Source organism: Cyrtonyx montezumae, unplaced genomic scaffold (assembly GCF_038088225.1).
Source record: "Cyrtonyx montezumae isolate F1298 unplaced genomic scaffold, pur_monq_1.0 scaffold_7, whole genome shotgun sequence".
Lineage (NCBI taxonomy): Eukaryota > Metazoa > Chordata > Aves > Galliformes > Odontophoridae > Cyrtonyx > Cyrtonyx montezumae.
Genome location: NW_027072078.1, coordinates 14648693 through 14666332, shown reverse-complemented (window position 1 = coordinate 14666332; position 17640 = coordinate 14648693). Strand labels below are relative to the sequence as shown.

General features: G+C 37.0%; 1 protein-coding gene across 3 annotated transcripts in view; it reads left to right on the top strand.

The window, feature by feature from the left end:
- The window catches only part of ZNF385B (zinc finger protein 385B), a 140654-nt gene that overhangs the window by 62895 nt on the left and 60119 nt on the right, over positions 1-17640 (top strand). The window contains exon 1 of one of the 3 annotated variants that reach the window (XM_065750487.1): positions 16905-16947. The exons of the other annotated variants lie outside the window; for them this stretch is intronic. The gene's annotated coding sequence lies outside the window, so the exon portion shown is untranslated. Of the gene's footprint in view, positions 1-16904; positions 16948-17640 lie in introns of those variants that run through there. 3 annotated transcript variants of the gene reach the window in all.

Below are 17640 nucleotides of genomic sequence, written 5' to 3'. Positions count from 1 at the left end.
TCCAGTACCTCCAGTATGCAAGATAATGGCTCTTACTGGTATCACTATATGCCACAGTGAACTTCTCTCTGCAAAGGGGTAGGAAGTTCTTTTAGTGGCTCAAATCCATTCCCACAGTTCTCTTTTCTTATTTTCTTTTTTCCTTAATGCCTCCTTTTTTTTTTTTTTTTTTTTTTTTTTCCCCACGCACAAAGTTTCTCAGCCTGGATTGCACAACGATTTTGGAAACAAGAGGGCACTTGTTCCTCTGTGGCAAAGTGCTTTGTAAATGACGTTACTATTTGTAAACGGCGAACTATTACACCTCTTGTTTTATTTGTTGTTCTTCTTTTGATTTTGTCATTCTTTCTTCAGTGTTGTCATTACTTTCTAAAAGTACTGACTGTTTCAGGAGCAGTGTTAGTGGTGTTTATCTGTTGTGATGGGATAACTGTTTTCCATCCCTAATAAAGATGTCTGAATAGGTCTTTCTATTATTACTTTTAAAGCACCGGAAAAGAACATTCTTAGTAGAGATGATTTGCTGTTGTATAGCAGAGCATATAACAGGCATTTTTGGGGTAAGTCACAGATGTTTTAATTCTGTACATAAACTAGATGTGCTTGTCTGTATCCTTTCTGGTACTGCTTGATGACATTGTAATCTCTTAAGTCAGAAATTCTTTCTTAGCTTGTGCATGCAGCATTCAGTACTGCAGAGCTTAATGTCACTTGACACCTCTCAGCATTATTGTACTACATAAAGTTAAAAGTCATCAAGGGATGTTTTATGGAATGTTTAAGGCTAGCTTGCAGCTAGTTAAGCTCTATGATTCTCCTTTATTCACATTATTTATGAACTCTTTTATTGTTAACATTAGCATAAGTGTGTTTCTGAATTTTGAAAGTTTAAAGCTGGAGTAGATAAATACATGATTTAAAACTTCGCTATTTTCAAATAACTTCTTATATCCTAAATTTTTCTATGTATTACACAGAAATCTGATGCAAACAAATTTGTGGAGCTAGAAGGTGATGTGTCTTTCAGAATTGGTGATCACTGCAAAAAAAAGGGTTAAGGATCTGATGTATTACATGTAAAAGTTTTTGTTGTGCAGTGTTTGATAACAGAAGATCCAAAGCAGAAAATAAGTTCGTCATTTTTATTTTCTGACTGCAATTAAGTAATTACTTACTGGGGTGATCCCAAGACATCTTCTCTCTTCTGAACACTATAATGACAAACTCTAATCTTAGGTCAGATTCTCATCTGTGCTTGACAATGTCTTCTGACTGTTCCTGTGTATCTGTATGGTAGGGTCATGCCATTATACCGCTTTTCTTACTTCTGTTTTGCACCTTCAAACTAGGGTGACCACATAAAATGCATTGGATTAAAATGCCTCTCCATGGCAGCCAGCATGTGAGACAGGGCAGTAATGTTGCCTATTGGAGCTACCTTGCCTTGGTTTTGAATACTGCCTTGAGGTTTCAAAAAGTGTGGATGATTTGACATTTCTTATACTTAGCAGAATTTGGATTATAGTTGTGAATCCTTTATTCTAAGATACAGAATAGTTGTGGGTCATTGAAAAAGGGTCTTTTTTTCATATACTAGACACTAGTTTAAGTCATTTTCTCTGGAGAGTGCTTGTAGTTCATCAGTGCTCATTTCAGTATTCCATCTATCCATTCATCATTATACTTTCATTGAGATATTCATTTTAGTTGAGGTCTTAACATTAACACTCTTCAATACAACATGAAAAAATGTTTGCTAGATAGAGATGAGGATTAAGAATTGTGATGAATTATCTACCATAGTAATGCAATCGAAACTGTACTGATTTTTTTCTGTAGTTCATGCTACATTAAGTAGCTATAGACCATTTTTCTCTTTTGTGAAAGTCTACTGCAACACTTCTGTATGCAACAGCAGATGTTGTATGGAAGATACAACCTTGAGAACAGGTATAACAGGTGTGAAGAGTTGTTCATGCACAAAAGGAAGAGATTAAGCCTAAAGGATCCAAACATGCTCATGCAGAGAAGCATCTTATGGGTTGAACAGCAGGATGCCATTTTTACAGTTTGACATTAATTTCTGTGCAAGTTGTAAGCACTAAATTTTGAACATTTGGAAGGTTGAGTGGCTCAGTGGTCAAGCTGAAAAAAAAACAAACAGGTTTGCATATACTGTTCTTTTCTTTTTTCAGCAGAATCCTGACAGTGCAATTCTTAGAGTCCCTAAGTGACAGTCAGAATATAAGCCTGTTATATTGTTGCCTGCTGGAGAGATTTGTCTGTATCAAAGCAATTTGAGAGGGTAAAAAGAATAGAAGTCTTAATGCCAGTTCTGTATAGGTACTGATGGGTTCCAAGTTATTTTTATTATTAAAACTTATTGGCAAGCTATAGTAGAGAAGCTATTATAAATGCTCAAACTATCATTTCTTCAGTAGTGATGTGAGATACCTGGAAAATTCAGGGTATGTGTGGAAATTTAAACTTGGGTAAAAACATGCTGCTGGAGCAGCTTATAATTTGTGCTGTTTGTCAGCTCCTCATTCATGGGCTGTGGGAGCTGCTTGTGAGCAAGGCCTGAGTGTGCTCACCCCCAGCTGCTCAACAGCTGCTTATCCACTTGTTACTATGCAGTCTCAGTGTACGTGCTCTTGCACCCTCCCTTTACCTTCTTGAGGTTTGTGGTAGCATGTACCAGGCTGCAGTGAATGTTGTACCTCATTATCTTCTGGAAGGTCATCTTCTGATAGCTAGATGGGAAAAAAAAAATTGTGTTCATTTTTGTCATATTTCATTTACCTTTGTTCTTTGCCTTTTTTATTTCATTTGTCCCTAATGGTTTTGCTTTACTTTCAGCTCTGCCCCTCTGCCTTTCCCTATCTTATAATAACATTTTGCCCTGTCTTTCATTCCATTCTTCTCTCACACAATATGCTTTGGTTTTTTACACCCTTTTTTTTCCCCCCTAACCTTTCTCCTCTGCATTCCCCTCTTTCTCTCTTTCTCTTTCAGTACCTTTTCTAGCCTGTGTTGCTTCTTTAGCTCTTTAGTATCATCTATAATGCAGCTGCTGCATGACCACTCCAAGCTGCTGCTTGGAAGAATAGTGTTCTTATTTGGCCTTCCAAACCATCTACGTGGACAAACCTGAGAGTACTAGTGGCTTGTAAAGGTGCTCAGATGAAACTATCAAGCATTGCCAAGAAGGAGACATTATAGTAGTTGAATAAGTGGAGGAAGCATGATTGCTGGTTCAAGGCCGTGTAGCCCTTGCCATTTTGTCATACTGTAACACACAAATATCCTGCATGTTTACAGAATGTATGAAACATTTCTGTGGTTACAGCACAAATTTTTCTTTTTAAAGCCTCCAGACTTCACAAAAAATACAAGTAGTACTATTACTGTCAGCATGAGAGAATGTAGTATTTTCTTGGGAATACTGGTCATCTTGCTAAGTCATCTGAGTCTATATAAAATACACATAAAATTTCGTAGGGGTTTGGTGCTGCCAAACCCAAGTGCGCAATGAGAATGAGTCACATCTTCCAAGATCACAAGATTTACTTAAAAATCAGGATTTAATTGGGTTTCATTTTTATTTGTCTTATTTTGTCAGAACTGATTCATTTTTTCCACTGTTTTTTTTCTGTGATCGTTACTGCTAGCAATGCCCCTCCTCTTGTCTAAAATAAATAAGTAAATAGGAAAGGACTTTTAACAAGAGTACCAAAAATTTCAGGATGTCAACAAAATCGAGTATTTGCTGCCAAGTCATGGTGGCAAGTTATTATCAAAGTAATGTCCTTTTTATTGAGAAGATAAGGAGTGGGAGAATGAAGAAAAACTAAAAAGTTTTGTCTAAAGTTTAGTGTGTGCTGTTTTCAGCAGCCAGTAGTTCCACCCTGGAGAAGGCTGTCGTCAATGGAACTTCTTGCAAAGGACTTCATACAAATTAATCTGTTTGGAAAGATTTTCTCTAGTATTCCTAGGTTTGAGGAAATTTGTTCCAAGTGGTGTGCTTTTAAAAATCCTATTCTTTCTCTCCTCCCATCCTTCAACTTTCCTAAAACTGAATGAGGAAATCAAATAAATCTTATCTCTCTACATCTAAGGTAAAACACTAAGGTAGAAGAACTGTATACAAACCTTGTTTCATAATGGTCCATTTCTCTATGAGGAATTGTCTGATATTATGTGATGAAAATTCGTGCAGTTGGAGTGAAGATCTTTTACTAATGCTCTTGGGTTTCTTGGTGGTGTACGTATTTGTTTTGATAAGATTTTTTCTATCAAGCATGTTTACTGGGATTGTCTTGCTAAAATTCTGAGGTGTCCAAAGTTCTACTTAAACCTCAGTTATATTGAGTGTACTGGCACATCCTGAGGTGAAGAGGTCCAGAACAGGGACACCTCTTCTTATTAGGAATTTATGATTCAAGTCTCAGCTTTCAGATGACTCAAAAAAGTCCCAAACCTGCTCACTGCTGGTATTTCTTTAAAGGAAATATTTTTTCTATCTAATGAAACCAATTCAGGTAATGTAATCAGGTACAGTAGGAAGAAATAACAGCCGTTCACTTTCTGCAGAACCGGAACTTAGCCTACCACTTATGTGCTTAGTTTTGTGTAACAAAACACCTTGTGTAATACAAGAATTCTGTATAGAGTTTTTGACTTGCTTAAATATAGGCAATGAGCTAAAACCAATTTCAGGACAGCTGTAATAAAATACATCACTTTAAAACTTAACTGTAGGGACTACTTGTTTTGCTACCTCAGTTCGAGGTCGCACCAGCCAGTGATGTCTCTGCTTCACTTTGGTGTAGTCTGAAGAGGTGTCATTCACCAATGAGAGTGAAGTAAAATATTCCAGTGGCTTTATGGGGCAAGGCACATTTCTCAGTAACTCGAGTTCAAGCCCTACTCAAAACTCAAGCAGACTCTAAAAGGAGTTTGTGGGAACATTCGCTTTGCTATATCTATTGAGCAGAGTTTTCTGTTCTGCAGAACTCACTATAGATGAGAAACATGCTCCTGGGTAAGTAATTCCATGAGGAGGTTGAAATCTGTCTCTCACCTAGCTGCATAATAGAATGCTGTATGCTTACTCCAGCCATACCAAAGGAGAAACACGTCGTGTTTTGCTGATTTATTTTTAATAGCAATGCATCAGTGAAAGCCGTAATTCTTTGCTGTAATTTAGGAGCTGAGCAGTTGAATTAGGAAATACTGGCTTGTGAGAGCCTATAATCTATTTTTCTAGATACCTTTTTTATCTTTAGGTAAACTAAATAATAATAATAATAATAATAAAAACTACAAATGCCAAGACCAGCATTTACTTTCTCTTTTTTTCTCCCCGTTCAGATGGTAATCATGACATTTTCTGAAGGAAAGCTGTTGATGAAAATTCTTGTTAGTAAGCCCATTGGAAGAATGTATTCCTTAAGTATTGAAATTAATTTGTTTCTTCCTTATGAGCGTGTGATATCTGACTCTAAAAAATTTAATGCTTGATTTTTGAATGTCTTTCATTTCCTTTTAGCATTATGCTGCTAAATCCTGTTGACTGATGCTGTGTTATTTATGGCTGTTGAAAGTATTATATAGGAATGACATTTGAAATAGGAAATGTGTTCTTATGTACTTGAAAAAGCAATTGTTGTGCTTATGAAATGTTAATGCATCACAGGTTTCAGTGTACTGCTTAGCAGTGATGTTAAAAATGTTCACAGTGCTTTCAGAAAGTTTTTCTTCAGATTTCTTGTTAGGTCAAAAACGGATAAATGCTCTCCTTCTTAAAGTCCTGCTTGTAGTTAGGAGATTACCTTGTAGAAAACACTGACTTTGTACAAGAAGCAAATTGTGGAGGAATGTGATTCATATTATTTTTTCAGATGTCAAAATAAGTACTGACATAATGTTTATATGCTGTGAATTGAATGTTGTAAGACAGCTACTGCTCTGTGTAAGTATAACTGTCCTTTGGCTGTGACAAATCCAGTTTCACCAGCTTTCTACGTTTTAAAAAAAACCCAAATTTTATTTCTTTCTTTACCAAAAAATACATCATCCATTTACCATCATTTTTGGTTGACACCTTGTTTTAACATTCTGAAGACAAGCAAATGTCCTCTGGAAATATTTTTAAGGATTTATTACTGGTATAGTATTTAGCTTAGTCCAATTAAATTGTACAGATTTCAGCAAAATTAGTTGCATATTTGCAGGTGCTTCAGGGCTGCAAATACAGCATGGAAAATGTACTGTAAATAATGTGAATTTTAACAAGGATTGAGAAAGATGAATGTTGCCAGATGAGGGAATAATTCTAACACTTGCTGGTGGCAGAGATGCTCTGACCCAGCTTTCTGGGAGACAGGTGCAGGGCTCAGAGCCATGGGCACAAGAAGCTGTAGTGGGCACAGAAAAGGTTGTCTGAACCAAGGCTCTGAGCTTCTGATAGGTGTATGGATAATGAATGCAATCCAGAAGTACATAGGTACTTCACTATTACTTTCCTTCCTACAAGTTACTTAAATAGACCTCTGTGTGATATAACCAGTGTTAATAGTAAGGAAAATGTTCAGAATAGGCATTGGTAGTGGGCAAAATGGACATACAATTTGCATCATAAGTTTGTATTTAGATACCCCAAATGTGTGAACTGATTTCTTGTTTTCTGCAAGCAGATATTTGGTTCTGTTCAGTACTTGAAATTTTGGTCTTTGGGAAGAAGGTATTTTTATGTGTTATAATGCTAAAGTGCTTCCAGCAAACTTTAAAATCATTGCTTTCTGTAGTTTTAGAGAACATTGAGATCTTCTGGAGTGACTTATTCAAATATCCTTATAGCTGATGGTATGCTGTCTTTTGAATAAATTCTGGATTCATCCTAAACTGTTCTATCCAGCACTGCTTTAAAGAAACAGGAGAATATAATGATTTCATCACTGAAAGCAGCTTAAATCTTCAGGGAGAAAAGGGTTACTACTTAAATTTCAGATGAAAGGAGTGTTTTGTGAATTCATCTGTCATGTATTCATACCTGAATTAAAATGAGCCATGATGCACTGCAGTTTCTGTGGAACATTACATAAACTTCCCTGTTCTGAATCAAGCATTGGTTTGAAGTGTGCAAACAGAACTGAAAGAATCTTTGCAGTCATTTCTCGACAAGCAGGAAGCCTGATATTTACACTATAATCAATAAGGTAGTGGACACAAAGACAAGCAGTGCTCTCTCCTACAAAACCTGGTTTGACTGGTAAAAAGGTAGGATCCATGAGAACAACAACTTTCTTTTTAGTTAAAGATGGTTTTGGTTAGGGATGGGTTTGGATTGAATTCTGCAGAACCTTGTTCTCCGAGATTTGAAGTTGTGCAAGTAAAGCAAGGGATTGTTTAGAAGTATATTTGAAACAGGGTTCCTCCTGTTTTAATTCCTGAGATTTTGATCAGCTCTTTCATTATCATTTTTGCGAGACTACGTAGATTAATAAAGGAAAAATCTGGTCCTTATATGGCTTTCCTTGACGTAGTTAGTTTCTTTCTGTGTGATGCAATTATAGCTCCCTGTAGTCCTTTGTTGTGGTATTTATTTCTGTTGGTGCTGGGTGCCTTTGGGGGCACATTCTGCCTTAATGCTGGCAGGTAAGCAAGAAGATGCAAGAATACAGCTTATCTCAGAGCAGGTATAAGAAAGGGCAGGAGTCAGTATATTATTTCTAGTTGTTGTCGGAGTTGCAGAGCAAATATTATTAGCTGACAAAATCAGCTGAAATTTTCCTCTTGAATTGGAAAGTTAATGAATCCAGAAACTTATACGAGGAAGCCAAATCTTTCTCAGTTCCTCTTTTTTCCAACATCCTTATTGTGAAGATGAAAAATGTTGTTGTTCCCTAAACTCTGTAGGTATGAATGATTGTCAGTGGCATTGTGCTATGTGTGAAAAATGAGTGAGAGAGAGAAGTTATGTCAGTATATTAAAGATCAAGTGGATAGTCTTAGGAAATTCTTTTGAATCTTGATTGCCAACAGAAATGTGAAGAGTCAGTCCCGTTCCCACCCCCCCCCCCCCCCCCCGAAGTTTTAAGAATTCTTCACAATGAACATTATCAGGTAACCTTAACTGGGTGATGTCTACCAGTTTTTCTTCATATATGCCCTCTGGTGTATTTGTAATAGCTGTTCTCTGAAGAGAGTTAAAACTAATGGACTGACTATAGGCTACTGGAAAATGTGATTTTATGATAAAAATTACCCTCTGACCCCCCCCCTAGTTACTCTAAATGCATTGCCTACTATAATAATCAAAGCCAGAGAGTGAAGTTCAGCTTATACTGTGAAACCCAATTTAATTTCCTAGTCTTCACAGTTGAAATCTGTTTTATTAAGTGGTTTTATTAATGGTTATTACAAATGAGAAATGAAGCTCAGACTTGCACTTTTCAAAGGGCAATGCTACCCAGAGAGCTCTTTGGGCACTGATCCAACCCAGTGTCTGATGTTCCCTGATAAAGCAGATTCCTTCACTTGAAGACACAGTAATTGATATAACAGTGATAAATGCAGTTATCTATAGGATATGAGGCATCTCAGCAGTATTTGCAAGGTACTTTTGGTTATTTTCAGAAACTACCAGTTGGGCATTTCAGATCTTCATATCTGGTGCAGAGCTCTGCTTTGTATTGCTTTCTTGTTTAGCATCACATTTGTATGGATTTGCCTGTGTGGTACCAGATTAAAAAAAAAAAAAGTGTATTGAAGTTTTCATGTTTAGTTAAATTATAATTGAAGCTATTGTTTTTTCCCTCTGCTTACAGTGTCTTGTTCTAAACTGAAGGAGATGGCTAAAAAATCAGATTGTTCTTTCTGAATTTTATTAGAAACTTGAAGAAAGAGAGCTTTCAGAATGGAGAAATAAGATTTCTTTTTGAACTCTTCCTCTTTGTGATTTTACAACAATACATGTATTGTTAAATGTCAAGGCACTTGCTCTACGTAAAAGAATGTCTAAGTTCAACTCATTATACTTTGCTCCTCATTACCTCTATTTTTCGTTCTTGCCCATGAAAGCATACTGTCATACATTTTATGGTGTTACACAAAACCACCATGTTGCTTAACAACTTAGATAGTCTGTCTTAAGCTTATAGAATATTTTCATTGAGAAAATGCTGAGCAGTATTCCAAAGTAATGTGCCATGCTCCTCTCCCCACCAAAAAGTCTCCAGCAACTTCTGTATTAGCACACAGTTTGGAATGCTTTGGGTTTTATTCATTGTTGTAAAGAATTTAACAAACAAACAAAAATGCAACAATAAATTATTGTATATAACAATTACTAAAATAGAATCGTGAACATTTAAGTTGTTCTTGCTGATGTGTATCAGAAGGCCTGTCTCTGTAAGTTCTGCAGAGTTGAACCACTTTGCTTCTTGCTGATCTAAGTCATATTCTGTTTTATGAATATTGCATTTTAGCTTCTTTCCTTTGATGACATTGGAATAGATTGTAAGTAACTGTTGTAGCTTATTGGAGGAACGAGCAGTCTGGAAAAGCTCAGTGAGAGGTAATTATATTTGCACTGAACCAATATGTTTTTTTTTAATTTGGCTGTGAAATGTAACCAAGAATCTTTCTCATTACCAGTATGTAGGAGATATCACTGTAAGCCTTTGCTACCAGATGTACTATCACGTGATAGTATACTTGAAGTAGACTACTTCTGATAAGTTCCTCATCAGTAATGCTTGAAGATATTACAAATCATAGGGTGTTAGGATCATAGAATGAGTTGGAAGAGATCTTAAAAATCAACTAGTTCCAAATCCCTGACATAGGCAGGGTTGCCAACTACCAGGGCCCATCCAACCTGGCCTTGAATGCCTCCAGGGATAGGGTATCCAAAAATTCTCTGGGCAGACTGTGCCTGTGTCTCACCACACTGAGTGAAAAATTTCTTCCTAACATTTAACCTAAATGTCCCTCTTTTAGTTTAAAGCCGTTACTCCTTGTTCTGTTACCATGCTCCCTGACAGAGTCCCTCTCCAGCTCTTTTGTAAGCTCCCTTTAAGTACTGGAAAGCCAATATAAGACCTCCACAAAAACAGACCCAGATGGATAGTGAACTAAGCCTCTAATAGTAAATATATATATATAAAAGGACTCTGTCAATACAGCAACATATAAGCTTACTTTTTAAGCTGTTTCTCTACTCGCTTTTTTTACTGACCAAGTTCCAGTTTATACTCATCATAATAATTGGATTAGTTACTTACATGAAATTCTATAGTAATACTTAACAAGTATTATAATTAAGTTGGTCTAAACTATGCATGGTAAGGTTATAGACATTTTCAAACATTTCACGAATACTGTACAGAAGACTATAAGTTTGTTGATATCGACAGCTGCTCCTTAGTGATTTGAGTTATTGTATATTAGTGTTTGTTATCATGTCATGGTGGCACAGCTGAAACTTAAATAGAGATGACAGTAATTGGCCTAAAAATAGTTCTGAAAAGTTCTTTGAAAGGCTAGTACCAGCCTTCTGGCATGGCAGTTAGTAGCCAAAGCAGCCCTGTAATCTATGTGAGTTATGTCCTCATGCAGAGCCAAAGTACTGCACATATATCATAGAAAAATTGTGGCTGACTACAAAGATTACTTTGTCCCTTTTGATGGACAAATGTTAATTTAGTTGTAAGACATTAACATAGGAGCTTTAAAGATTTAATCACGAACAAAAAGAAGACTGAGTCCAAAAGAAATAAAACAAATGGCAACAGAAACTCATGATGTTCAGAGATAGTTTTTTATAAATTTATTGTTGTCTCCCTTCCCATCTTCTTGCAAAACAATGAAGCTTCATTTACTTTAATCCAAGAACCAGGCTATTTTCTCTCAAGTAGTCCCCAAATTCTAGAACTAAGGGAAAAAAGGTGTTCCTTTACAAATAGGAAATTTGTTAGGGTGTCTGGGATATGTATATTACAACTTAGCTATCAAACTATGAGTTAATCAGTGGCTGGGGCTAATAAGGCAATCTACATGAGTAAATGTGTATTTTGTGAGAATTGTCCCTTTGCAACCTTTTTTTTTTTTTTTAAAACTGTGTTACCTGAAGCTGAGGGAAGGCAAAGATGTCAAAACATGTAGGAGGAACATTGTGGAAACAGTGGGGCTGCTGGAAAACAAACAAACAAACAAAAAAACCCACAGGATACAGTCAAGAGTGGAGTAGGGATACCACTGAAGGTACAAATTGATACTTGACTACAGGCATGCTTACAGCTATAGGAAACTAAGGACACTATATACATAAAAGGAGACTAATTCAAAGTGTTCAAAGCTTTTAAAAAGATTGAGGAATAAGGCTAGAGATTCAATCTTATGGTTTAACTGAAAAAGTAATTTCTGTGCCATGTGAGACTTTGATGTTACTGACAGAGTAGCTGTTCTAATAGTAAAAGGTACAGGAAATATTTGGAGATGAAGAGCACGGTGTCCATCGCTTTTTACTGGTGTCCTTATAGTTTAAACTATGTGATAGGCTATGAAGTTAGGCCACTGACTTCTGCAGGATGTTCCTGCAATATTATTAACATATTAATTACCATTAAAATATTAGCTTCTAATTCTGGTTTTGTTGGAAATTCTGCCACTCGCTACAGTGGAATGAAGAGCTGATCTCTGAAGTCATGTATTCCATTTGTGATGTCTTCTTAAAACAGAAGGCTGATCAGCTTTGCTATGGTGTTTCAGGTGCCTGTACTGCAGATCAGTCCGGGGTGTGGGACACTGGCTTCACCTTGAACAGTGTTCTGACTGGTGCATTTGGGTATTTGCTGTTTGTTTGTTTTAGGAAATGCTGTCAGCTAGTAAAAATCTCATGGACAATAGCATTTGTGAGAATAGAAGTTGGCTCAGAAATCCATAAGATACGATTTTTATCTGACTAAAATGAAGGATTTAAAAAAAAAGTGAAAATTAATAGGGAGGTCACTTTCCATTTGTTTCTGTATATTGAATGCAAAGAAGGCCACTGGGAGAGATGAGTGGTTTCTGATTAGTACAACTCTAATTGTAGAACAAAACTGGTCAGCTTTTCACAGAATGCAGTCTACAGTAAATGATGTAAGTTCAGCAATTTTAAAGACTACAAGGTCACTTGGTGGCTCTGTGCTCTTTAAATTTTAAAATTATGGTAACTATCACATTAAAAATACATTTGATAGCTTGTAGCAGAAATACTAAGTCACAGCCTGAACTAGTGATTAAGCACTTGGTGGGAAGGCAGGGCCAACCCAGGCGAGCTCAGGTGCATGCAGTTCACTTGTGTGACCAGAAGGGATGCAGTTAGGATCCACCCCTTCTCAGACCTCATTTAAGGGTTGGCAGTGGAGTTGAGCGTATCTTGTTGGATATATCTCTATGTACCTGAGGCCTTCTAAAAGTAAGCAGCTCCTTTCCTTGATTTCTGTGTCTGTAGCTGCTGCATTTGGGCTTGTTCTTATTTGCTGTAGACAAAGACTTTGCCACCCTGCTATTAACTGTTACTTTCCATCCATTATAGCATTACACAGCTTAACACTAGACATAATACTGAAACACAAATGCAGCTGATTTCAAAATACCTGAAAACAGGCTACACTCACCATCTTCGTTATTTTCTGATCTTTTTATGGAAGCACTAAGCCTTCTTTTCCTATCTTTCTACTTTTTGTTTTATTGGGCTGGTTGTCCTGCTGGTTTTGCCACTATTCATCCATAAGAATACCATTCACTTCCTTCTTACGTCTCATCACCTATGATTATGCCTCAGAGTAGCAAAATAAGGAACATTTTTCGCTTATGGTATTTATTCCTCAAATATGCTATTCTATATATGCTAGTTTTCTTCTAAATTAATCCTAGAAATAGCAGTAGGCATAGTGTTCTGTTGTTGTGTTTGGGAGTCATTCTAACATAATTAAAATTTAGCATTTCAAAATTGTTTGAGATTTTAGACATTTTAGAATATTTAGGGAACTCAAATATTTTTTGAATACTGCTTTCCTTGCAGTCGAGTTAGATGATAGTTCCTGATGTTGCTGGGTTCATAAGCATGACACACACAGTGTTCTACCACTTGATTATTCATGTTTTTTTTGTGTACAATAATCTTACAATTACTTTTAGTGGCATACTCTGTGCACACATGGTGCTTTGAATACTTCTTAGATTACATGAAAGTTCTTTAAGCTAAATGCTTGCTTTGAGCAGCTGTAAGGGGTGTCAGCTTCCTCTTTTAGCTGTCTGCTGGTGGGTCATTAATAACAGTATCATTTTCCTATTTGAATTCCTGTTCAAGTTTGAACACTGATACATGGTATGAGGTAATGAAAGAGCTAGGATCCTATTACAACTTGGTACTAGTGAAACAAACAAGCAAACAAAAATAACAGACCATCAGGTTTGGGTTTTCTCATATCCAGGAATCCAATTACATTAAAAATGAAGACTTGCTTCTTCAAAATCACTGTAGTATAGTAATAGCCCATGTTACAAAGTCTGAATAGTTCTTTGAGTTAAAAGTAACAATCAGGTTTTAGGGAATGGGAGAGTTTGCTTCTAATTACATTAAAAAAAAAATAACCACAGAGCAAAGAAAAAAAAACTTTCTAATACTTGGTCTACATAGAAATTATTAATCCACTTTTAATATGCTGAGTCTGTAAGCACAGGGATTTATTTTGCCTCTTAGTTGGAGGGCTAGAGTTGTAAGATTTGGAAAATCCTTCTGTTACAGCTATTTGAGGAGTGCTCTGAGAAGTAGTTATGCAACTCTAACAAAAATGATTTTAGCACTGTCTTTGCTTTTTAAAATTAAACAAAGGAAAGAATTCTACATGAAAGAGAGGAATTCCTACTTTTAAATCCAAACATCAGGGATTGAAATCCTAAACCCTTAGAGAAATGAAAGTGTGAGGAATATTAAGAAGCATAAAAAAGTTATTATGAAGTCAGTATTGTACATCCAATTGTGAGTCAGACAGTACTTAAAAATTGTATAATACTGCCAATTACGAATACAAATCCAGGGAGAATTTTAAGACCTTTCATAAGAATTTTAAAAACCCTCTTGATACTGTCATACCCTAAGAAACCAGGAACATTAATCCATTGCTTGATGCTGACCTCTAAGAAAATGTACAAAGTTCTAATAAATTGCATCTGGAATACTTGTCATCACCATGAGAAATGAAAAGATGAGAAATGGACTTACTGAAAGGGCAGCAGGGTTTCTTAATGTGAGCTATTGCAAGGCCATTGTATGGATGCTCTAACAGCTGTACCAAGCTCTGCCCAAACCCATGGCTCCCAGCAGCAATGTGGCTCCTTGCTACCTGCGCCCTCCTCCCCCCCCCCCCCCCCAAGGGAAAGACTTCCCATGTCCATGTACGCCAAGGAGGAGTAAAGCACAGTGAGGAAGTACTAACTTAACAAGATATAGGTGAAATCTGTCCTTTATGTCATTATCGCTGGAAATTTCAGTTACCTTTGTGTTTGCATTTTCTGCATAGTTCTTCATTCTCTTGACTTGTCTGGATCCTTTCTGATATTGTATACATTTAAGCTCCACTTGTGTTGTTATAAATGCTTTTCTTTCTCTGCACTCAAGTAGTCTGAGTACCCTTCTCCAACGTCTCAAGTTAGCTCAGTTATTGTCTTTTTTTTTTAATATATTTAATGACGCAGTATAGGAGGTGAAATCTTAGACAAACTCTACCACTCAAAGACAGCTGTCTATAACTTAAGGTATTAATTTTCTGGATTTTTTTTTCAAAATTTGGAAAAACTCACACTTTGTCTAAGAAAGTTGTCGTCTTTTTTTCCCTTTTTCATTTTTGAATTTTACTTTGTTTCATAGTGAGTGAAATTCTTTCCCTTCAATTCAGGCTTGGATTCAGGTGTACAAGGACCAGAAGCCACATCATTTTGTTGGTGAATTTATCCTCTACCTGCATTGCTAACTTAAGAAATGTGGAGCAGGGCTTGGCAACTTGTGAGGAGCAACATGCTGGACTCTTCTTTGTTGTTGTTGCCTGGATTCAGCACTTGACTCCTTGGGATTCAGCAGCTGCTGTGACACTGGGGAACAATGCTTAAGTTCTGGTCCTCTGCACTTTCTGTTTGCACTCCCAAAAGGGATAGCACATGCTGTTGCTGGGTCGGTGATGTCTCTGAACAAATTGTTATGAAGATCATTCCTTTCTTGCCCAGTATCTGCCAAGATGACTTGCAATCTCTCTCTAACTGGAATAGGATTGGAAAACCAAGATTGGAGAAATGAAACTCCTGCAAGTGGGCCACCAGCTTGAGGGAAGTTCAGTCTCACCATCTTTTTGATGAAGTCAGTCTTATGTTTTCATTCTTCTTTTTGTTGTGATCATTTGCATTGTCTCTTAGATCTTAGGATTGCAGACAGGTGTCTGAGATGAAGTTAAACAACTGTAATAACAATTTATTTCCCCATTGTCTCTTCTCTCTTAAGTAATAGAAAAGTGTTAGCCCTAAAGAACTAAAAAGCAATGTTATTTCAGAATTTTATTTCCACTTTAAGCATCTTTGCTGTAGATCAGAGAATTTGTAAAACTAGGATCGATTTTTCTAATTCAGTTTGTCAATAGAATGTTCTCACTCAGCCAGAAACTCCCAAGCTAGAGAAACGAACCTCTGCTGTCAGAGCCTGCAGAGTCTTTTCTTTCATATATTAACGTTTAATTCTCTGAGTTCCAAAGTCAACTCAAGTCTTCTTTATGAAGGCAGATTTTGTCTAATGCAAATAAAGGATGATAAGCTCCAGAGTCAAGTGTTCTTCCTATTGTCAGCAGCACATGTCCTGGCATAGGAACAAGGCTGGTGAAAGCTGTGCATTTGTAGGAGGCTCTGAAAGTTGGGGGAGCAAGGAGTGGGTATCAGAGCTGTGAGGAACAAGGCATAGAGGATAGATATAACACAATGAGAGGAAAAGGTATGCGGGTGTCTTTCAGCAGGGGTATCTGGTGAAGAAAGAGGAAGAAATGTATTTTTCCCAGTCTTTCTCCTCATTTCCTATCACCTACTCTCATTCTAAAATACTTGCTCCTGACTGTTATCTTTGCACATCATGGGAAGGGGCAAGTCTGTCCTCAGACTTTGTAAGGGAGAAGACTGAGAAGCCAGTGCTGCTCCTGTTGTTGGGAAAGGATCAGACTGCAGTCCCTGCAGGATTTGTATTTCTGCTGCCTTTAGGGTGTCAGGAAAGAGGACACGTTGCCAAGTGCTGGCTGTCAGGCTGGTGGGAGGGAAAGTTCTTGTACAGGAAAATATTCAGCTGTCACTGACAGCTGCATGTGTTGGCTACTGATTGTCTCCGATGTGCTGTACCAAACCAGTAATATTCTTCTATTTATAAGATGTATAATTTTTTTTTTTCTGACTGACTAACAAAAGGATTCTAGGTCAAAGAGGCTTCAGGTGATGCTCATTTTGATCCTCTGTACTCAACCTACTCAGGAACTGCAGGGAAATGAAGAAATTAGACATCTAGGACAGGAATCTGAAATGAGCCAAGTATCCAGCGGCTGGGCATGCACAGTTCCAATCAGTTGTACGGTTATGTGCATTTGGGGATTATGGGCAAGAGAGCAGAAGGACTCAGCTGTTTGTCCGAGCTTCTAGATGTGCTTTGTGTAGGAAGGGTTGTGCTAGATGAAAAGCAGAACTGTGTGGCTAGGGGAATTAATTCAAAGAGAATCCTTGATTTTTATTTTTTTTTGTAGCTTATGTTGTGCATATATGGATGGAGCAGCAATTTACTTGAGTTTATGAGGAAGATGAAATATGGAACTTCCTTATTCCTTCCCATTTTGAGATTACTTGCAGCACAGAGGAAACTGAAAAGAAAGTAAGGTAAGCTTCTCTGTACAGCGACTGTCCTACTCTTGAGGATACTGGACAGAAGTCGGATTCTCCTGTTCTGATGCCTCATGCACATGGTAGGGAGTTGATCTCCTCTACATCAGTTCATTGCCTATAGGATTAGGGTGGGTAAGAAGAATCACAGCTCTATTTTTTGTTGTTTTTTGTTTGTTTGTTTGTTTGTTTTATGAGCAAGGCTTTGATTCAGGAGTTACTGGTTATTATAGCTTCCATCAAACCCTGAGACTTCATATTGGCAAGTAGCATCTTTTTCCTAAAGAATAAGCATTTCTTAAGTGTTAACATTGCTCTTCAGTTGTTCTTTTGTCTCCACGGCAACTTTAAATGTAACAACAAAGCAGTAGGTGATGTTGTCAGCCAAAAAATCAGTAATGCTCAAGTGATTGTTGATAGCAACAAAATGGATGCCAGTGTGGGGTCACATGTAGCTGGTAATAGATGTGCTACCTATGGCAGAAGTATTGCATGTGACATTTTAAAGCATTTTATAGTGTACCAGAAAGTAAGGTTGATGCAACTGGCAGATTTTATACATTATGCATAAGATATTGTTTCAAAGTTCAACAGGAAACTGCGCTTTACCTTCTGTAATGGCATGAGTTGAGCACTCGTATATACAGTGTGTGCCACCTCGAGATGAGAGCTCAAGGTTTCTACTCAGTT